The sequence below is a fragment of the Camellia sinensis genome, chromosome 6 (genome assembly GCF_055761805.1).
Source record: "Camellia sinensis isolate YWXY chromosome 6, ASM5576180v1, whole genome shotgun sequence".
Classification (NCBI taxonomy): Eukaryota; Viridiplantae; Streptophyta; class Magnoliopsida; order Ericales; family Theaceae; genus Camellia; species Camellia sinensis.
In genome coordinates this window covers 47,579,192-47,599,325 of record NC_138966.1, presented here as the reverse complement: position 1 = coordinate 47,599,325, position 20,134 = coordinate 47,579,192, and the positions used below count along the sequence as shown (strand labels likewise).

Sequence of the window (20,134 nt, the reverse complement as noted above, 5' to 3'; positions counted from 1 at the left end):
ACTACCCTAGGAACCAAGCGAGCTGTACTCAGTCCAATCAACTATCACCTTGAGATCACCATCAACCCAGCAAAGTGAAAGGGCTTACCAACTTGTATTTCCAATACCCATGACTTATGCCATGAAATATCATTTGAAATCGAAGTTCCAATTATCTTTTAGTACTTAAAAAATTGGTATCTAATGTTTTTTTAATTCCATGAAGCTGTTTGGCAAGGTCTTTGCTTGTTCCCTAGATAGGTTTTTATTGCTGAAGTACTTGTTGGACTAGAAACGAAATTTAGGTAAAAACTAGGGTAGCTTCATCATGTGATAGTGACAAGATGATTTTTTAGAGTGGACACTCGATTGCCCTTGTTTGTACTCATTCATGGGAGAATGAGAAGTGGCTACGAAATTCTGAAGTACTACAAACAGTCACGCCTCCTCTAGTTAGGACCAGTGATTTGCATCAAGCTAAATAATTCTCTTTTACTTTTCCATATAAGACAGACATGGTTATGTTGTGCAGGAGAAGGGAATCGAAACACACCAGAGGGCTCTTCCAAATGGAAAGATCAAGCAAGTATTCTTCTTTGATCCAGATGGTGAGCTTTTATAACCCCCTTTTTCAAATAGCCTCATGAACACAATTATATGTGAATTAATATATTTTTAATATTATTGTATTTATTTTTCTTTTCAAGTTCAAGATTGCGCTCAATCCGTTTATGTAATATAGTTGACTCGAGCTGAGCTGGAGCTCTAGTAATTTTCAGTGAGCTGAGTAGCTCGGCTTGGCTCATTTGTAGCCCTAAGTATTGAGAAAATGACTGAAGTATCTTGAAGTACAGCTCTCATTGCTGAAATATTGACACTGTTATTTGCTTAAAAGTGTAATAGTTGCCATCAGCTGCAGGGCCACCAGCCACTTTTAATCAGCAAACAGAGTTCTTTGTTATGTTATTAGTTGACATTTTCCTTGCACATGCTTGATGGAGTTGCAATTAGTGAAATTTATCGAAATCATATTTTTTGACGTGCAGGGAATGGCTTGGAGGTTGCAAGCCGTGAAGATCCAGAACAATAAGCTGGGGTGTTCCATATGCAAGTGGACCTGATAGAATGAATCAATTGCGAACAACAAATGAATTTATGTTGGCATGTTACATAAGAGGTCAACAAAATCCAAAAGACCCTAAATTTGGATGAGTTATGCTGTAAATGAATGAATTTGTAATGGGTATTGTATATGACTTGCACTCCAATTGGTACTTTTACCTCCTCTTCTTGTTTGGGATAATTTTATCTGCATTATATTCTATGTTCTAGTACTACTTATCATTTAACCTTTTTGATCCTTTGGGTTTTTGTCCATGATAATAATGATTTCAGATTTCTTTTTAGGACCCTTTTTTTTTCTTAATTTTCTAGACATGGAATTTTTGTTTTGTTATGAATTTTTAATCCTTTTAGGAATCTTATTATTCAAGTTGTCATTGTGACTGTTTATTTTAAGAAAAATTACCAAAAAGTAGTGAGTAGACAAACTAGTTACAATTTGATGGAAATTCAAATATAATTGTATTAGAGATGGAAACTTGTAATTTTATTCGAGTATAAATGTTAATCCTTCCCCATTCTTCTTTTTTCTCTCTTTCCTTTCCCTCTCCTCACCCCATCTTATTTTTAGTCTTTGAGTTTTTCTGTTGTCATTGATATAGTTTATATTACTTTCTGGATTGTTTCCTTTTATTTTCTACCGATTGAAGCTATCAACAAGTAATGAAAAAATACAAAACTACAAAGCTACTAAAATGCTTCCACGGCTCTGAATACTGTCTGTTATTAGTCCGTAAAAGCAGAGTTACATCTTGATGATAATGGTTCTATTGCTCTTTTGCCACTTTTCAGGTTGCCACTTTGACTTTATCTATGTTATTTTTTATTGATAATCTTGTAGAATCAGTCATTGATGCCTTATTTCCTTGTGATAAGAGGCATAATGATGGAAGATCACATAAACAGGTAAAGCATTTTGATGTGATTGCTCCTGATTTTATACTAGTGACTTGATGCCATCTGATGTTGGTTACATTTTTTCTTCAACAGCTTGGTAGATTCTATTCATGGTGGATCAGGACATGAGGGGATGGTCCCCCTGGAATATCAATTATTTGCATCTGCTGGAGCAATAAATTTTCCGGTTCAGGAAACAGAAGCTTGGAAAGAGAAGGTGATTGGTGGAGATATCACAATGAAAAATTTTGATTTCAAACTATTTACCTATTGATTCGTCCTCCTGTCTCCCCCCTCCCCCTCTCCAAAAAAATAAATAAAATAAAAGTAGTACCTGTTAACTTTGATGCATTTCTGCAGATCAAACGGCTCGATCTATTGCTTACAAGTGATATTTGGTGCCAGATTAAAGCATTCTTGAATCAGTGGTTGACGAAGTTGACAAATAACGAAACTCTGTCCTTGCAACATCAAGTCCAGGCAGTTGCTCCTTTAGTGTTGCAGCAGTACTCTTCTGATGCAATTCAGAAGATGTTGTCTGATGTTTCTTTGGCCATCTCCTCACTGACAAATAGAAAAACCAGGGATCAGATCATGATTCTCAACTCAAAAAGGTGCAGCATTCTTGTTTTTCAACAAGCTTTATACCTTGTCCATTTCCTTCACCGTCAATTTTCTTCTCCCCCACTTATTGTTTACGACACCAATCTGTATTGAGAATTCACAAATGACAATTATATTATATTTACATGACTTTTCTTTTGGTATTTGATTGATGCATATTTTGTGCGATCCCAATAAGTCTTTGCATTTTTGGTTGTTGTTAGGAATCAACTGTCTATTTTTATAACCGATTCAGAAGTTTTCTGTCCTGATCTTGATAGAGATTTGTTGTTGATAGCTTGTCTTCATCTGTACCAGACCAAAAGAAAAAAAAGAAAAAAAGCTTTCTTTGTAATAATCAAAAGTGGTTTGAACATCACTCTAAATGGATGGGTGCTTCAATGGAATCATAATATATAATCTTACATTAGGACTTTTTGTTTCGGAAACTAACTATTTTGTTGTTTTTAAACCTTTCTAGGTCGCTTAGGTATTGTCGATCATGATGTAGTTGAGCTTAACAATCTGCACAGGCAGGTAGGACTCTCAATTGTATTATGATATTTGTAAATCTTCTTTGATGGGGATGATGATGATATTGCTATAAGTGCTTCCAGGGAGAGAATCAAATTTGTAATTCTTCATCAGCTAACTTGTATTACTATACTGCAGATTATCCATACTGAAGCATATATTGGTCAGTCAAAAGTGGAATCTGCTGCTGCTGCTTGTCACTCGTATGTAACGCTGGATTGACTGACTACTTTGAAAACCTGGTCATTAGTTCCAGTATCTGTGCAGTTATTTTGATACGATCGATCTTACATTGTCATGTCACAAATTATCTCTTTGAATATCTACTACTGTGATATTATCTTTTTGCCTGTATCTAACTCGACAATTTAAATTAGGATTAACTCTACTATTCAGATTGTGGAACACAAAGAAGCTTTATGTACTTCCAATGCCTTGGAAATTTTGAGCAAGTATCCTTGATAAAATTAATTTGATATGCTATGATTTCCTCTTCATGTTATAGTATATTTGGTATTTTTGGGTCAATAAAGCTGGAATATGTTAATTTCCATGACTGTGATGCTTCCTAGATATGACATAGTAATAGATGCAACAGACAATGCTCCTAGCCGTTATCTAATCAGTGATTGTTGTGTGGTATTGGGTAAGGTAAGCTGTCTGCTATCCTCGTTTTCATTTTATAAAAAAGAAAACTTGTGCAAAGACATTATGAAGTTGACTTATAAATGTTGACTTGTATCTGAATCTGCTTAAAATGATTAAGGTGGCAGACCTTCAATTCTTCTACTCCTAGTTATTCACTGAATTCTCTTTTAGCTCCATTGTCATAAATGTTCATTTATTTATCAGAATCGTAGATTTAAGGACAGATTTGATCAAGCTTGTGTGTATTATCCAATGAAATAGTTTAGTCTTCATATGTTAATCTTCTGATTATTAACCTCAATGTTTATGCATGCAGCCTCTTGTATCAGGTGCCGCTATAGGATTGGAAGGGCAGGTAAAAAACAGTATTAGCAATTTCTCACTAATTCCTATATGAACATGTGGAAAACTCTTTATATGCATTTGGGACTACAGAATGTAATTAACTCTTTTTTATATTGTTCAAATTCTTACTGCAACTGCATCCTCAAATCATTTGTGTAGCTTACAGTTTACAATTACAATGGAGGTCCATGTTATCGGTGCCTATTTCCAACTCCACCTCCTACGACAGCATGTCAAAGATGCTCTGATAGTGGTGTTCTGGGAATTGGTAAGCCATTAATATGCTGTGTCTTAGTCCATTCAATTAGAAATATTGCCTACAATCTTGAATTTAAAGAGAGAAAAATCTGAGTTTGCCTGGGAGTTGTCCTTTAGCTGTCTGTCCTTGTTTGCATTTCTCGAGTCCCTTGCATATTTCTAGTTTATCTCGTTACTAGAATTTTGATATATTAGCAAGAAGAGTGGGTATTCACAAAAGGGGAATGTAAGAGTGATGGACCTGATGGTCAATAACACCCAACTCTACATTTGAAGGCTTTGTCCCAATTGCATAAGTTTTGAAAGGTGAAGTTTAAAGTTTTTTGTTGTTGTATTCCTAGCCATATTTCTAATTTATCTCATTGTGAAATTTTTGATATATTATAAATGGGTATCACAAAAGGGAATGCAAGTAAGAGTGATGGTCAAGAACTCTAATTCGACTTGATTTTTTGGATGATGTAATTGGTTAGGCGAGTTTTGTTTCCTTTTATTGGTTTTTTTGTTTTAGTTGCATCATCTTGATGCTTTCTCAATAAAATTTATTATTTATAAAAAAAAAAAAGAACTCTAATTCGACTCTACTTTCAAAGTCATAATCTCAATTGCTTTAAGTTTTGAAAAATGAAGTCATAATTTTTTTTTTATATTTTTTTTTGGTTTCATTCCATAATCATGGATGTAATCACTTTAATACATTACCAATGTTGACTACCACAACCTGGATGAGCCAAAATTTATGACAGCTCACTGAAAGGTGAAGGCATAGCAAAGGATTGCGGGGTTCCTTTAGAGATTGGGACAAGATCTCAGAAAACCTCAGAGCACAGTGAATAACTGAGAAGATGATCTGCAGATTCTCAGTGCCTTGCAGGATTTGCTGACAACATTGCATATTGTGGTCGTGTCATGATTTGTGTTCTTTTTCCTCAGCTATCAGTTTTTTAGTTGCCTAACACGGTACTTTGTCTTTATGTGGTGGACCTTGAACTTGCTATGGGAAGGCATAGGATGACACTAAGAAAGATGCTTTAATGTGCAAGCTATTGTGTACATATTTGGAGTCTCCAGTCCAGTCCTTATTTCCTTGCAAATTCACCTGGCTTGCAAGTGATGTATTTCTTTTACTTATTTGCTCTACTTTTATATAATTTTACAGTTCCTGGTATTATTGGCTGCCACCAAGCCCTTGAAGCTATAAAGATTGCAAGTGATGTTGGTGAACCACTCTCAAGAAGGATGCTTCTTTTTGATGCATTGACTGCACAGATTCGTATCGTATGTTTTAAAAATTTTCAGTTTTCTATTAATAAATTCTCTACTTTATATTTATTTTCTATTTTTCTTCCAGCATAAACATCCTCTATATTTGTTGAACTTAGTAGACATGCCCAGTCAATTCCCCCTTTTTGTCAATTAGCCTTGTACCATGATTTTGCTTAGGTCAAGATCAGATGGAGGTCATCACAATGTGAAGTTTGTGGTGAAAATGCGACATTCACCGAAAAGCAATTTCAAGAGTTTGACTACAAGAAATTCACACAATCTCCCCTGTCCATGGTATGTTTATGTTCTTTTATTTCCATTTTAGGCTGCACGTTGTGTTTTGATTAGCTTGCTTGAGATTTATTTGGTCTTAAAAAGTGAAATTTTTTATGTTTTCCTCTGCCACAACTTGTTTCATAAATAGATCCGAAGATTTTTGTCTGTGAACTATTGAACTGGCTTAAGATAAAATTCATCTCGTGTGTTACCCAAGTTGTCATACACTCTAAATATCAAAATGGAATTTACAATTTACAAGCCCAAGTCTCTCTCAATCTCTCTCTGAAGTGCTTCTTTTTATAAACCCAGGGATCCGTATTTCATTGTGGAGTTCTATATTGATTCTCTTTCCTTGTTTTAACTTTTGATACTCGCTAGTGTAGAATTTATTCAAGACTGAAGCCTAGAGAAACAACCAAATCTCATGAGAACGTGGACATAACAAATCACATATTGCAACATAATGCACGTACCGTATTGTTCTATGCGTGAGATACTAAGCATATTTTATGACCTGAATGCATTTATTAGCATTTGTTGTAATACTAATGCCATCAAACTTGCTAGCTGGTTTATTGTCTATTTGGTTTTATAGTTCAGTCTGTTGGGTGCATAAATTTCCTCTTATCTTCCTCACCCTCGTGTGACCATCTTCCGATTGATTGCAGACTCCATTGAAGCTAGACCTGCTTCCTACAGAAGCTGGAATAAGCGGCAAGGAATACAAGGAGAGAGTTGTTAACAATCTCAAGATTTTAATTGTGCATTACTCGGGTATTTTATTGTTGGGATGGATATATATATTTTTTTCTTTTCTTTCCCCACTAGCAGATGGTGGGGGAAGGAGGTCAATGTTTCTGATCTTGTTTACTGGTACCTTCATTATAGAAGCATTTTGTTGACTTTCTCATGACTAATTTAATGATTTGAGTGTAATAAATTTGCCACTAATGGTTCTGAGTGAAGTGATTTGACTTTGTTTCATATTTCAGTGCACCAGTCACATTCTAAAGCAATGAAGAGAGCCATCAGTGAACATTGTGGTGTATGGACAATCTCAATGCTTAGTTACTTTTACTGTTTCCAGTGCATTGGTATAAGGTTAGCTTGGTAAACATTGTGGTGTACTTGAATTGAGTGTTTTTATATAACTTACTCTCCTAGTGTAAACATGACAACCAGTGAATTAGTTTGAATTTTTACTTGACTTCTGTTAACCTGATGGCTTAAAAGTTACTAAGAATTGTATAGTTTTGAGGGCTGTTTGAACAATTGATGGATGACAAACATGGTAAACTGATTTCTGAGCATTTTGTATAGTTTTGTTGCTGGTTTTGTTTGATTTGTTTTCTGACTGTTCTGGTTAATGAGGTTAATTGCTGCGTCAATTCTGATTTGGTTATATGATTTTGTTTGGGTTGTTGAGTTGAAATGGTTTTCTGAACTGGTGATGATCTGTGTTGAATCAGTTTGTTAATCTGCTATACTAATCTGCTATTCTTCTTGTGATGCTGTGATGTTGCTGTTGTTGTTGAGATGCAGTGGTGATGCTGCGGTGTTGTTGTTGGATGTTTGCTGGTGTTGTTGATGTTTGGAAGGGTGCAGGACTTTTTGTCCAATCTGTAATAGATCAGGTTTTCATTAATGGGGGTTGTCATTAGGTGTAAGTTCGGGCAACTGCTGGTGTTTTGGATGGAAGGGTATGGAGGGGGTATTTTGTGTGATTCCATATCAATGTTATTAGTTTGTTATAGTGGTGCCTGAGGGATGCCTCTTGTAAAACTGTAAATCTTTTAAAAAATTATAAATGAGTTTCAATTATTTTTGCCGTTGTGAATTTGTTGTTGTTAAAAAAGTAAAGCTTTCTCGACAAATAACTTGTCGGTAAATGTGTAGCCAAAAGTTTATTTTTGCCCACTCATATTGTGTTGCTAAAAGTGTATTTTTTGCCAATGCCAATTTGTCGTTGCCAAAACTAAAGCTTTATCGACAACCAAATCGTTGGCAAATGGCAACATTTACCGACGTAAATGTGCCGCTAAAAGTTACTTTTCCCCACTCATATTGTGTTGGTAGAAGTGTATTTTTTGCCAATGCTAATTTGTCGTTGCCAAAAGTAAAGCTTTAGCGACAAACAAATCGTCGGCAAATGGCAACATTTACCGACGTAAATGTGTCGCCGAAAGTTTACTTTTGCCGATGCATATGTTGTTGCTAAAAGTATATTTTTTGCCCATGCAAATTTGTGTCGCGAAAAGTGCCACACAATCATCATATTTGAATGACTTTTACCAACGCAAGGTAAATTACCGACGATGGATGGAGGCTTTTAGCGACGACTATGTTCGTCGCTAAAGGTATTATTTTTACCAACGCAATGATAATTTCGTCGGCAAAAACTTTTGCCAACTCACTTTTGCCTACGGGTTGCCAACGTAGCTTTGTGTGTTGGCAAAACTCTTTGCCAACGAATTTTTCCTTTTAGCAACATATTTTGTTGCGTTGCGAAAAATGCAATTTCTTGTAGTGACTACTCTATTAGATTTTAGTTATTACTCAATCAAGCTCTACTTACTACTTAAATAAACATGGCTTACTAATTAATAAGATATCACTCAATAGAATTAAGTTACTAATCAATGAAATTATACTTATTATTTCATTATGCAAATGAGTTGAGAGTTCTTCTATATTTTTCTAATTAACTATATTCTTATATAGCAATTAATGTTTTCAAGTGTACAAGGTAAAAGAAAGAAGTTATTGTACATATATTCATTTATTGCCATTAAAATATAGACAAATGAGAGTTCTTTTTAAACTGTTTTATTCTATTTTATTTTCAACTTATACTTTACAATATTTTAGATATTAAAAAATATTATGAAGGAAAAATATTTCATTATGGATATTAAATTGATAAAAAAAAATTATGAAATTATAAAAGTTTCTAGAAGATTTTTTGAGGTATTGTAGTTATAAAAAAAGTAACTCTTTTAAATTAATGTTTTAAAAAATAAGTTTACATAACTTACAATTTAAAAACATTTTGTTTATATTTTTTTTTCCTTTTTCATTTCTTTTTAATATTATATCAAAAATTAAAATTTCACAATAATGACTATTTAAAAAAATTAGTAAATTTAAATAAATTTTAATAATTAATATTTACATATTATATTTTATTTTTACAAATCATAACAAGACAAAATATGAAGAAATAATAGTTAAACATCACTAGTTCTACCGTTCAATGACTAGCATTTATTATATCTCTTTGTGTATCATATATGAAAATCACTATCATGTAGGGTAGAATTTTCCATCTGACCTATTGGATATAAAAACGGAAAAGCTCACATATTTTGGGTGGGGTCTCTATAGATAACGTGCTTGTTTGGCAGAACTTAATTAAGCTATAAGCTATTTTGGGGCACCTCATAATTTAAGCTATTTTGATGTGTTTAATTTAATTTTACGACAAACATATTACAATCAAAAATAAAATTCAATCATAAAATATAGGTTGTGTATTTTTCGTTTTAATTTTATATACTTAGACTTGAGGATGGATTTCATTATTTATTTATTTACACAAATCACACTGTATTGGCTAACTAATTTAATGTTGAGTAATTTTGACATAAATCCAAAATGATACAACAATAATACAATCAACACGACATGATGTCCACCCCTAGGTAGCATTAATTTTTTTTTTTTAATACTACATGCATACATAAAATTATTAGATGATATCGGATTATTATGTGACATTTGTCTACATGATACTTTGGTCAATAAAAAATTATGAGAAGTGTGGTTTGGATTAAAATAGTCAATCATGACAAAATAGTTTAAAATAGTCAATAAGATAAAATGTCACATTTATAATTATTTTTTTTTTTCACAATCATTAAATCAATTATATAAAAAAAAGTTAACTATCATTCCAAATATAATTTTTTAAACCAAACTAATTAAAAATCTAAAAAATCAACTAAAATAATATATTCTCAAATAGAGAGCACTTAACAAAGATAAATTTATTTGTTTTACCCACAAAATTTTTTCTTAAGTAATTGATTTGATCTATCATATAAATAATGTTGTTCCACCTAATAATATAAAATTACTCAATAATTACCCCTATATGTGAACAGTAAAAGCATGATTCAAAATGATTCAATTGCGTTATAATATAGTGTAGTATACATATATATAGAATTTGTCTATGTTGAATTACATTGTAAATATAGTAAAATGTCATTTTGTATTAACATCATTACATTTCATTTCATTTCTCGTTTGAAAAAGAGCACCATTTTCTTCCAAATTTTCTATATATATCGTAACAGTGGCCATAATTCCTTGCAGTCATAACCGGACCCTGGCCAGAAGTGAAGCGCCATTATTAATAACCCGCAGTAAACTTTTTTTTTCACAACTCCCGCACCCCAAACCCCGCCATGGCAACAACCCCCCTCCCCTTCCCTTAGTCAAAAACGATAAAATAGACTAAAAAAATTAATAAGATAAAATGTGATATTCGAATCATAATCATTTTACTTTTAATCTCACAAAAGTCAAAAATTTCAAAAGGAAAAAAATCCAAACAAATTTTTTAACTAGAGTTAAAATAGCTAAAAGTCAACTCAAAAAGTTAATTGCCAAACGGCATTTTGTCTAGGCTATTAACATATCAATTAGGGGTGCTTAGCGGATATTCCGATCTGCCCAAACCGACCGAAATGAACTGATTCCCCGTATTTTGAACGGATGCGTGATGACGAGTGGACGGTTGCGGATTAATTTTTTCCAATCCGCCTAGTTTTTGATGGATGGCGGATTTGAGGTTCCTTTGGCCACAACCGAACCACCAAACCGCGAGCACCCCTAGTAATTTGGAAGATTTTGAGTTTTTAATTTATTTAGCTATTCTATTTGTTTTTTCAATTGAAAAAAAGTGTACATATTCTGTTGTGTTTTCAATTTAGAAGTCCTTTTATCAAATGGCAAGTGTTGATATTTAGTGTTTTTGTGTGAAAAATATAAGGCTTAATTTTGTAATTTTTAAAAAAAATCAAATTAAATAGTTTTTGAATAAAAAAGAAGTAATGAAATAATTTTGATAATGAATGGTTTTCTTATGTATTTATTATTGGCATTTGATAATTTACTTGATAATCTTTTGGTTATGTTGAGTAGGATTGTTATAAAAAAAATATATATATATATTAACAAGTTGTTGTATTATGTTTAAAATTTGTAAAAGTTTGAACCACCAAACTGATTCGCATTCATCTGCCAATCCACCAATCCGCTCAATTTGCTTCCGCCAATCCAATGGACGAGTGCAAATTAATTTTTTCCAATCCACCAATTCGACAGACAGATGATGTATTCTAGTTTTCCGGTGGTAACAGAACTGTGAGCACCCCTAATATCAATTATGGTAGAATCTAGGTTATCTATTTTTTTAGTTAATGAGTAAACTCTCTAGATCTGTCCTCCGCCAACTTTAAAATCAGCTATCTAATACCAATTTATCCGAAGTAAGATGAGGGACAAACCTTAATTATGTACACTAACTTCACAAAGTACACACCATTTAAGTCGCGAGGTGCAACTGCCATACGTTACCTATTATTATGATAGAATTGTTTTATTAGCAAACAAATCCTACTAGTAGAGTAGGGTCTAAGGGTCAAAATCGCATAAATAACATCAAATTTGAAGAAATAAAAAAAAAAAAAGAAATCACAGTGATACTTCCAAAAAATTATTACAATTTTAGGATAAAAATTATGATTTTAATAATTAATATTTATAAAATTTATTATTATCTGCATTTTTTTTAAAATTTAAACTAAATTAAAATTTTCCAACCAAAAAATTGATTAAAACTTGATTTGATATGGGATGTTGTAATGACTTATTATCAAATTTAACTAGCAGTTTGGTGAAAAATTAATTTTTGTAATCGTCCCTTAAAAATTTCATTAAATTGCTTCAAAAAGTTTTAAACCTATTTTTGTCTTGATTTGGTGAAAATTTTGATAAAAACTTAATTTGATATATGTTTAAGTGATATATAAATATATAAAAATAATAATAATAAAAAGTGGTCCCAAAATTTTTTCACTTTCTCACTTTCTCACTTTCTCTCTCCTTCCCATTTAAAAAAAAACAAAAAAGATTTCTCAGGTATCTTTGTCATGTGTTGTCCCTTCCATCCTTTCCCTTTCTCTCACTCTTCTCTTTTCACTCCATTTATTTAACTATTCAAACTTGAATTTTATTTGGTTCAGAAGATTCAACTTATTTAAATGTTTTTATGAATTTAAATAGTTTAAATTGATTTTGAATGGATTCTGTTACAAATTATTTTGAAAATTATATTTATTGTTAACAAAAATATATTCTGATTATATGATTATCGATATCCGATCAATATAATTTTTTTTTATAGAAATGATATATTGAACGATTTGAATCATATCTTACTCAAATTACCACTAAAATGCAAGTTAATTTTTTTTTTTTAACAATTATCAAATACATCAGTTTTTTTTTTAAAAAAAATTTAAAAATAAAAAAATACTAAAAAAATGCATTCATTAGAGTTATTACTTTTATTTTATTTATTTATTTTTTGAGTATGCATTATGATATTAGTATTCCAAGTGAAGTAACTCTTCAACGAAACCCTTGAAATGAAGGGTATTGACTACACTGATGTTGGTGCTTTCTTTGAAATATACATATAATAATTGCATGGAAAAAATGATAAAAGTGCAAATAAGATGACATGTATGTACCCACCCACCTTAAGAATTTTTGGAAAGTCAATCTGAATTGAATTCCAAACACAATTATAGTAGATTACAAGTTGTAGGTGGAAGGCATGTGGGGGATGGTGCTTCATGGTTCCTGAGCGAGAATTATCTTCGTGGCTCTCTGTCTCTCTCTAGAGCAGGGGTTTGGATTGGATTGTCAATTAAATGATTCCCATGTATATTTGGACATTTTATTTTATATTTGTTAGTATTAAATTTTAGGAAAATTCTTTGGTACATCTTCAAAATGTGATCTTTAATTATAATTATTTTAATATTAATTATGAATTGTGTAAATCATTTATAAAACAGTGAGATTCATTCAATAATCGTAGCCACTTGATTTTATCGTCTACGGTTTTTTTTTTATAATAAATAAATGAATAAATAAAAATTTAGATGGTAAGTATAATTTTAGAAATGAATTTTCTATTTTTTTGAACAATAACATAATAAAATTATGTGGTCATAATTATGAGGTCAATTTGAAATTTTAATATGAATGACTTATATACAAGCACTTAAAATATTAACAGAATATATTTAAATAAAGTACGAGTCGAAATGGAGACTTGCTTCATGTTATCTGCCATTGTACAAGAATATATACATGCTTGATGTTTGCTTATGTTATTTAATATATATGCTATAACTTTCACTCCAATTTTTATTTTATTTTTTTAAAAAAAAAAATCTAACATTTTATTCGTGGTATGTATGGGTGTTTGAAATTTAGTTTTACATAAATGTTATTGGTTTTATATATATATATATATATAAACTAGTAGTTAATGTATTACGTGATTTTTTATCAACTGTTAGTACTGTAATAATGCGTGTCTCTTAAATTGGGATATGATATGTATACAAAGTATGGAGACTTGTATGAGTAAATTGATCTGTATAAGAAATACAACTAAGTAAGAAATGAATACATACTTGGCTGAAGAATTTAAATGATAAATGAAAAATTTTACAAACATAAACATTAATTTATAACTAGATTGTTAATATTACAATCTTATCTTAAACAATAAACATGTTCTTTAAATATATAGTATTACACAAATATTTTTCTATCAAATTCTCACTTCAATTTTTCATAATTCATACCTATAATACAATTGAAGGTATGAAATTATTAATTGCACAATTACACAATTTTGTTTAATAATTCATATCAAAATACAAATTCATTGAACTCAATATTGCATATTATTTGCAGATTATAGCGATTCCGGTTTTGACCCGACCTTTATTGTATTCCGGACTCGGATCTCGTGGTTTTGTATTGTTATTCATGTCTTCTTCCCTCTTTTCCCTTTTCTATTTGAGTATTGGGATATCTTGGGCATGTTTGGGACAAGTTGGTTGCAAGTTGTTCAAGTTGTTGCTGTCCAGAAATTTTCTTCTTCGCTCGAGCGAGGCTTCTTGTGGTCGAGCGAACTTTGCGAACTCTTAGCATTTTTGCAGAGTTGCAGAGATTCTGAGAGGCTAGTGTTCTTCGCTCAAGCGAGGCTTCTTGCGCTCGAGCGTTGGTGTGCGTCTGTAAAACTTCTGAAGGTATGTATTCTACACTTGAGCGACGCTTCTTGCGCTCGAGCGAGGTCACTTATTGTGTCTTGTCGCTCAAGTGACAACTCCTTTGTCGAGCGAGCCTCATGTATATTAGTTCGTAGCAACTCATTTTTACACAAAATTTTTATATCTTTTCACTCAAAAACCCAAGATCAGCTCTTTCTCTCTCTAAAAACCAACTTCTCTGTACAAATCCCCTACGATATAAGGGTTTCTCTACCCTACTCCCTTTGTTAAAGAGTTAGAGCATCTCAAGGGCTACCATTTCATTCGAATAGAATTTAATTTCGTCATTTTTGAAGTTTCTCCACTTCTCCTTTGGGCTTCTACAATTGAGGTAGGGATATTCTACACTTTGTTATGATCTTTAACCTAGTTATTTGTTGTTATGTATATATGGTGAGATTTGGGGTGTTTGGAGAAAACCTAGGGTTTGGGTTCATGTTTTAGAAAGAGGGGTTTCCATGTGGTGTTATAAAATTGATCATGGGGTTTGGATGTGAGGTTGTTTTGTGTTAAAATAGATAATTTTGACAGTTGGGTCAATATTTGGAAAATGGGGAGTTTTGCCCCAAAATGTTTGGGATAATTATTTTGTATAAATAGTGGAATTGATATGAGAAATGTGAAATTTGGAGGATGTATGAATGAATGGTGTAGTTGAATTTGTTTAATCACTCATTTATGGAAATTTGACAAATTATCTGTTATAAAGATTGTATATCTGTTTAGAAATATCTGTATTAGGCTATCGGTGGAGGATAACTATGATTGTTGTAGAAATTGCATGAGGATTAGGTGAATTGAAACTAATTATTTAATTATGTCTGTGAATATTATGGTGTGTTAAGGCATTGAATATGCATAAATGAATGTCATTGAATATGACGGTATCTTTAAATACATTGTACATGTATAATATTTTGGGAGGAGAAAGGGGACGTACTCTATGTTTTGGGAGGAGATAGGGGATGGACTCCATTGAAAATTAAGTTGGCTAGAGTGTCTAGGGTGAAAGTCCCGAAATCTTTTACATACATGGGTGCCAATTCCGCGGACGAAATTCCCGTAACATAGCAAGATTGAAGTGTTTATATGTTTGTTATGTTGATTGAAAACCATTGAGTTATAGTCTCAGTTAAGTTATTTGAAGAATTACAAACTTGGCCTATGAGTTGAAATGAAATGAAATGAACTAATTTGAAATGAATAATTGGGAATGGATGTAGATGCGAATATCGATATCGTGTGGTCATGTGAAGAAGATGTGTTTTGGTTATAAATCTTGAATATATACATGACAATTATATCTTAGTTAAATCTCATATATTGTGATAGACTATTTCTACTGGGCTTTGGCTGTGATGACTGTGTGTGTCACTAGTTTCATTTTCCTTCATTAACGTTAGGTCATCTTGTTGGGGTGCCGATTTGACTTGGAACCTTGTTAGTGGTTTAGGTTTGTTGCATTAGGGAATTTCACAAAACCTTGTTCTTGTCTTTTTGGTGACTGATTTTCACACGTTTTGGAGGGTGCTCAGTTGAGTCCGGAGTGTCTGGAAATTGAACCAGAAAATTCTGGGCTGCTAGGCCAGGGTCGTACGTGCGGGAGATGAAGCCGCACGTGCGGGGAAGAGTGAGTCTTAAGAGGCTTGCACGCTGCCTAAATTACAGGTGCAAAGGGGGAGGTGCGAAATGAGCCGCATAGGGGTCAGGGTCGCACATGCGGGAGGCACGCTCCACATGTGTGGGGCAAGTGCCGCACGTGCAATCGGCCTGAGTCCGAGAAGGCTCTGTTTTTCTTCTCTTTTTGGGTTGTGTGTATTATTTTTCTTTTGTCTCTCTCTTTCTCTAAAAATACACTTCTCTCCCCTCTCTCTATATTTCTATCTCAAAACAAGATCAAATTATTGATCCTTCACTATCCATTAGAAATTGGTCCATAGTTTCTTCGTCAACATTTTAGAGCCTCTTGAGAACCACACCGTGTGCCCGAGATGTCTTTTCAACACCGTCAAATCTAGGGTTTCATTTTCTTTTCTTCATCAAACCTTGAGGTAAGGACTTTCTTGAGTTATATATACATATTTTGCAAGATTAAATGTTGATTTTATGTTTCTCTTGAATTTATTTTGAGAGTTTGGTTTGTGGCTCAAGAGTGTAGAGATTTTTCAATAGAGGGTTTAAATTTTCAAATGTTTCTAAGTTGATCCTTGAGGGTTTCATTTCTATTAATTTAAGAAAGATGTTTTTGATGGGATTTCACCAAGAAAATGAGGAGATGTTTTGGTTTTGATGAAGAACCCTAGAAATTTGGGGGTTTTGGAACATATGAGAAAAACCTATGGATTTTCTTTCTTTCTTGTGTTCAATGAATGATGGAGTGTAGATTTCATCATATGGTTTGCAAAATGGCAATCCTCTTGATGTATAAGGATTGAGAAATTATTTTCAAAACTATTGTTAAATGCATGAACATGTATAGTTGTGAGATGATAATTGGTGAGCACCATGGATTATGGGAATTGAAACCTTGGAAATTGATGTTTGAAAAATTACATATAGTCTTGAAGTGACTAAAATGCTAAGAATTGTGCATGATGAGAAGTTATTGCTATGTGTTGAAACATCGGTTGAGCATATGGTTATTTTTGTGAAATGGCATTGAAGGGAGGAAAGATGGAGAAATGTTATGAGATGTTACTTATTGCATCATATTCTCATTAATTATTTATCACTATTGCACATCTTGAATTGAGTTGGAAACATTTACTTCGAGAAAAGATTATATTGTAATGAGAACTATGGAAATGTTTAAGGGGTAAATACATTGGTAAGTCTGGGTAAGAGGTGTAGATGAAATTGATAAGTTGGCCTGAGTGTCTGGGGTGAAAGGCCGAAAACACGCGTGGAGGAGGTACCACTTCCCTTCCGGTTAGCAACCCGTAAAGTGGGGTTATTGGTAGTGCTTGTTAAGCTTACTTGCAGACACCAACTTAGAGATTACCTGAGTCGTATTTACCGCCCCTAATAATTAAGATTGGAAATTTGAAATTGATGAGATTGCAAAATGTGATTGAAACATAGTGGTTTTCAAGAAGAGCATAAAATGAGATCATTTTTGAAATGGCATTGCGTGGCATTTGCATTTGCATTAAATGTTGGAAAATTTGCATAACTGTATATACTTTGCAAGGATTTCTCTGCTAGGCTTTGTGCTCACCCCTATGGGATTTGGTGCAGGTAAATATGTGGTGATCCCGTCAAGTTGAGGGCGTGGACATATTTTGTGACGAGTAGATGACTCTATTTTATTGTATATATTTTGCTAGCCAAGGGCTATTCATGTATGGGTCCAAGAGGCCACTTTTGTGTAATCAGGCTTAAGCTTTGGAAGTTGTAAGCCCATGGGGGCATTTTATTTATCGTTGAGATTTGATGCTTCACATGCTATAGATTCATGTGTTTTCATACCGTTGAATGTATATTCGCATGTGAAACTTTTGTATAAGCTCGTTCATTAATCATGTAAAGATGGAAGGATTATTGTCATTATTTGGTGAATGGTAGTTGATGTGGTTGATTTATGTAGGTTTATTTTCGGGGCGTTACTACTTGGTATCAAAGCTACCGGGTTTGAATACTTGGGGCTCACGGGAAGTGGTTGTTTTGCCACAATAGGTTCATTTCGCATGATTAGGAAATTTTTGTCTTTGTGATTATGTGATAACATGCTTACGTGAATATATGGGTATGAGATTAGACTTTTGGGATGTTATTTGCGCCTATTAAGTTCCTTGAGGCCTTATTAGAAGGGTACGTGATCAATACTCATTTTACTAAGGATTCTTGGTTTTTTGTGGGATGAATCTCATCACTAAATGATAATTCGTATGTGCTTACGTGACTAAGTGCTTATGTGGAGTGAATTGAATTGTTTGTGTGGTAGAATATATATGATTGTTGTAGTTTAACATGTGAGGCAAGTTGCGAGCACATTTGGAATTATGTGCTAAATTAATTATCTTGTTCTTTAATTAGGATGCCAGGAAGGGGTCAAACTTGTGGTGGTTGAGGTGTAAGACGTGGTAGGGGTTGCTGGGGTGTGCATGGGGTACCGGTTCATGAGGTTCCAGTGCAAGAGGAGGGGTTGGCCAAGCTAATATGGCTGAGCAAGTGGGGCAAGTTGAGATATCGGGGCAAGCGGGTCAAGCCACAATGGGGGCCCAGCCTGAGAAATGGTGGGGGCATTAAGGGAGTCCATGAATATACTAAGGGCGGAGAACCAAGCTAGGGAGAACGCTATAGAGACAAGGGCAAGCTTCGTCACGAGGGAGTTTTTGCGGGCCAAGCCGGATCAGTTCCATTGTGGCCCCGAGCCTAAAAAAGCAGATGAATGGCTCGAACAAATAGTGAAGACATTCGAGATACTTCACATAGAAGATAGAGAGCTTAGAGTGACTCTTGTGAGTTACTACCTCAAAGGGGACGTAGGCCAATAGTGGAAGTATGCCAAAGGCCGAATAGAACCGACATGGGAGGCATTTGTGGCGGCCTTCCAAGACAAGTACTTACCTCCCACTGCTAGAGAGAGGTTGAGGAAAGAGTTCCAAGACCTTAAGCAACTCAATATGTCTGTGGCCGAGTTTGAAGCGGTCTTTTCTAGTTTGTCCCGGTTTGCACCGGAGTTGGTAGCGACGGAAGAGCACTGTTGCATTGAGTTTGAGAAGAAGCTTAGAACCAAGATCTTGTTCAAGGTTGCTGGGAACATAATCCGGAATTATGACCGTCTTGTGGAGGCGGCCGTGCATGTAGAGATTACTGTAGAGGCTAAGGAAGAGAGACTTCAGAGTTCGAGGTCTAGGGGCCAAGGGTCACAGGGGGACTTTAGGCCCAACATGAAGAGCATAAACACTTTTTCATCCCAGTCTCAGCCGCAACAGTCTAGATTTACTTTTCCCTTGCCTAGTGCGGTCTCGGAGAATAGTGCACTGAGTGGGTTTTCTTGCTTCAAGTGTGGCCAACCAGGTCACAAGGCCTTTGCTTGTCCACAGAGGGGAGAAGGATAGCAGTTGTTGCCACCACTACCACCTAACCGATCACAGAGTCAGTCTCAGAGTAGAGGGTAGGGGCGTACTTGCTATCAGTGCAGTCAGTCAGGGCACATGAAGAGAGCTTGCCCGCAGTTGGAAGACGTATTTGGCGCATCGGGGTCGAGGCACACTTAGAGCCACCAGCAGGCTCACTCAGTTCAAACTTCATGAGTTCATCAGGGAGCCACTTCGGCTCAGTCAGTACAGCAGGCCTATGCTCCGAGAGAAGAGCAGGTTGATCAGAGGTCACAAGGGCGCGTGTATGCTGTTACCGCGCTAGAACTGTTGCCGGGATCCTCAGCTATGAGAGGTATTTTTGTTGTGAGTAATTCTTTGGCTAATGTGTTGATAGACACGGGTGCGTCTCATTCATTCATATATGTTGCATTCGCATCTGCATTGGGGTTAGAGGTAGCACGGTTAGCGTCTTCACTCAGAGTTGAGTCACCAGTTGGGGGTGCAGCTGACTCTGACCGAGGGTGTCGTGGTTGTCAGATAGAGGTTTCCGAGTGTCGACTCCCGTTTGCTTTTGTGTTTCTAGACATGTCGAGTTTTGATGTCATCTTAGGCATGGATTGGATGTCTTCATATTGGATAGTGATTGATTGTTTTCGTCAGAGGGTCATAGTGTACACCTCGAGTGGTGATTATTTTTACTTTCTAGGAGACCGGGTTGATAGGGTCTTGTCGCCA

General features: G+C 34.3%; 1 long non-coding RNA gene across 1 annotated transcript; it reads left to right on the top strand.

The window, feature by feature from the left end:
* The first annotated feature begins 474 nt into the window (after positions 1-474).
* Positions 475-1,328, top strand: LOC145792273 (uncharacterized). Its single transcript, XR_014331662.1, has 2 exons — positions 475-587; positions 1,026-1,328. It is a non-coding gene; the product is annotated as an uncharacterized LOC145792273 (long non-coding RNA).
* Positions 1,329-20,134: the final 18,806 nt, after the last annotated feature.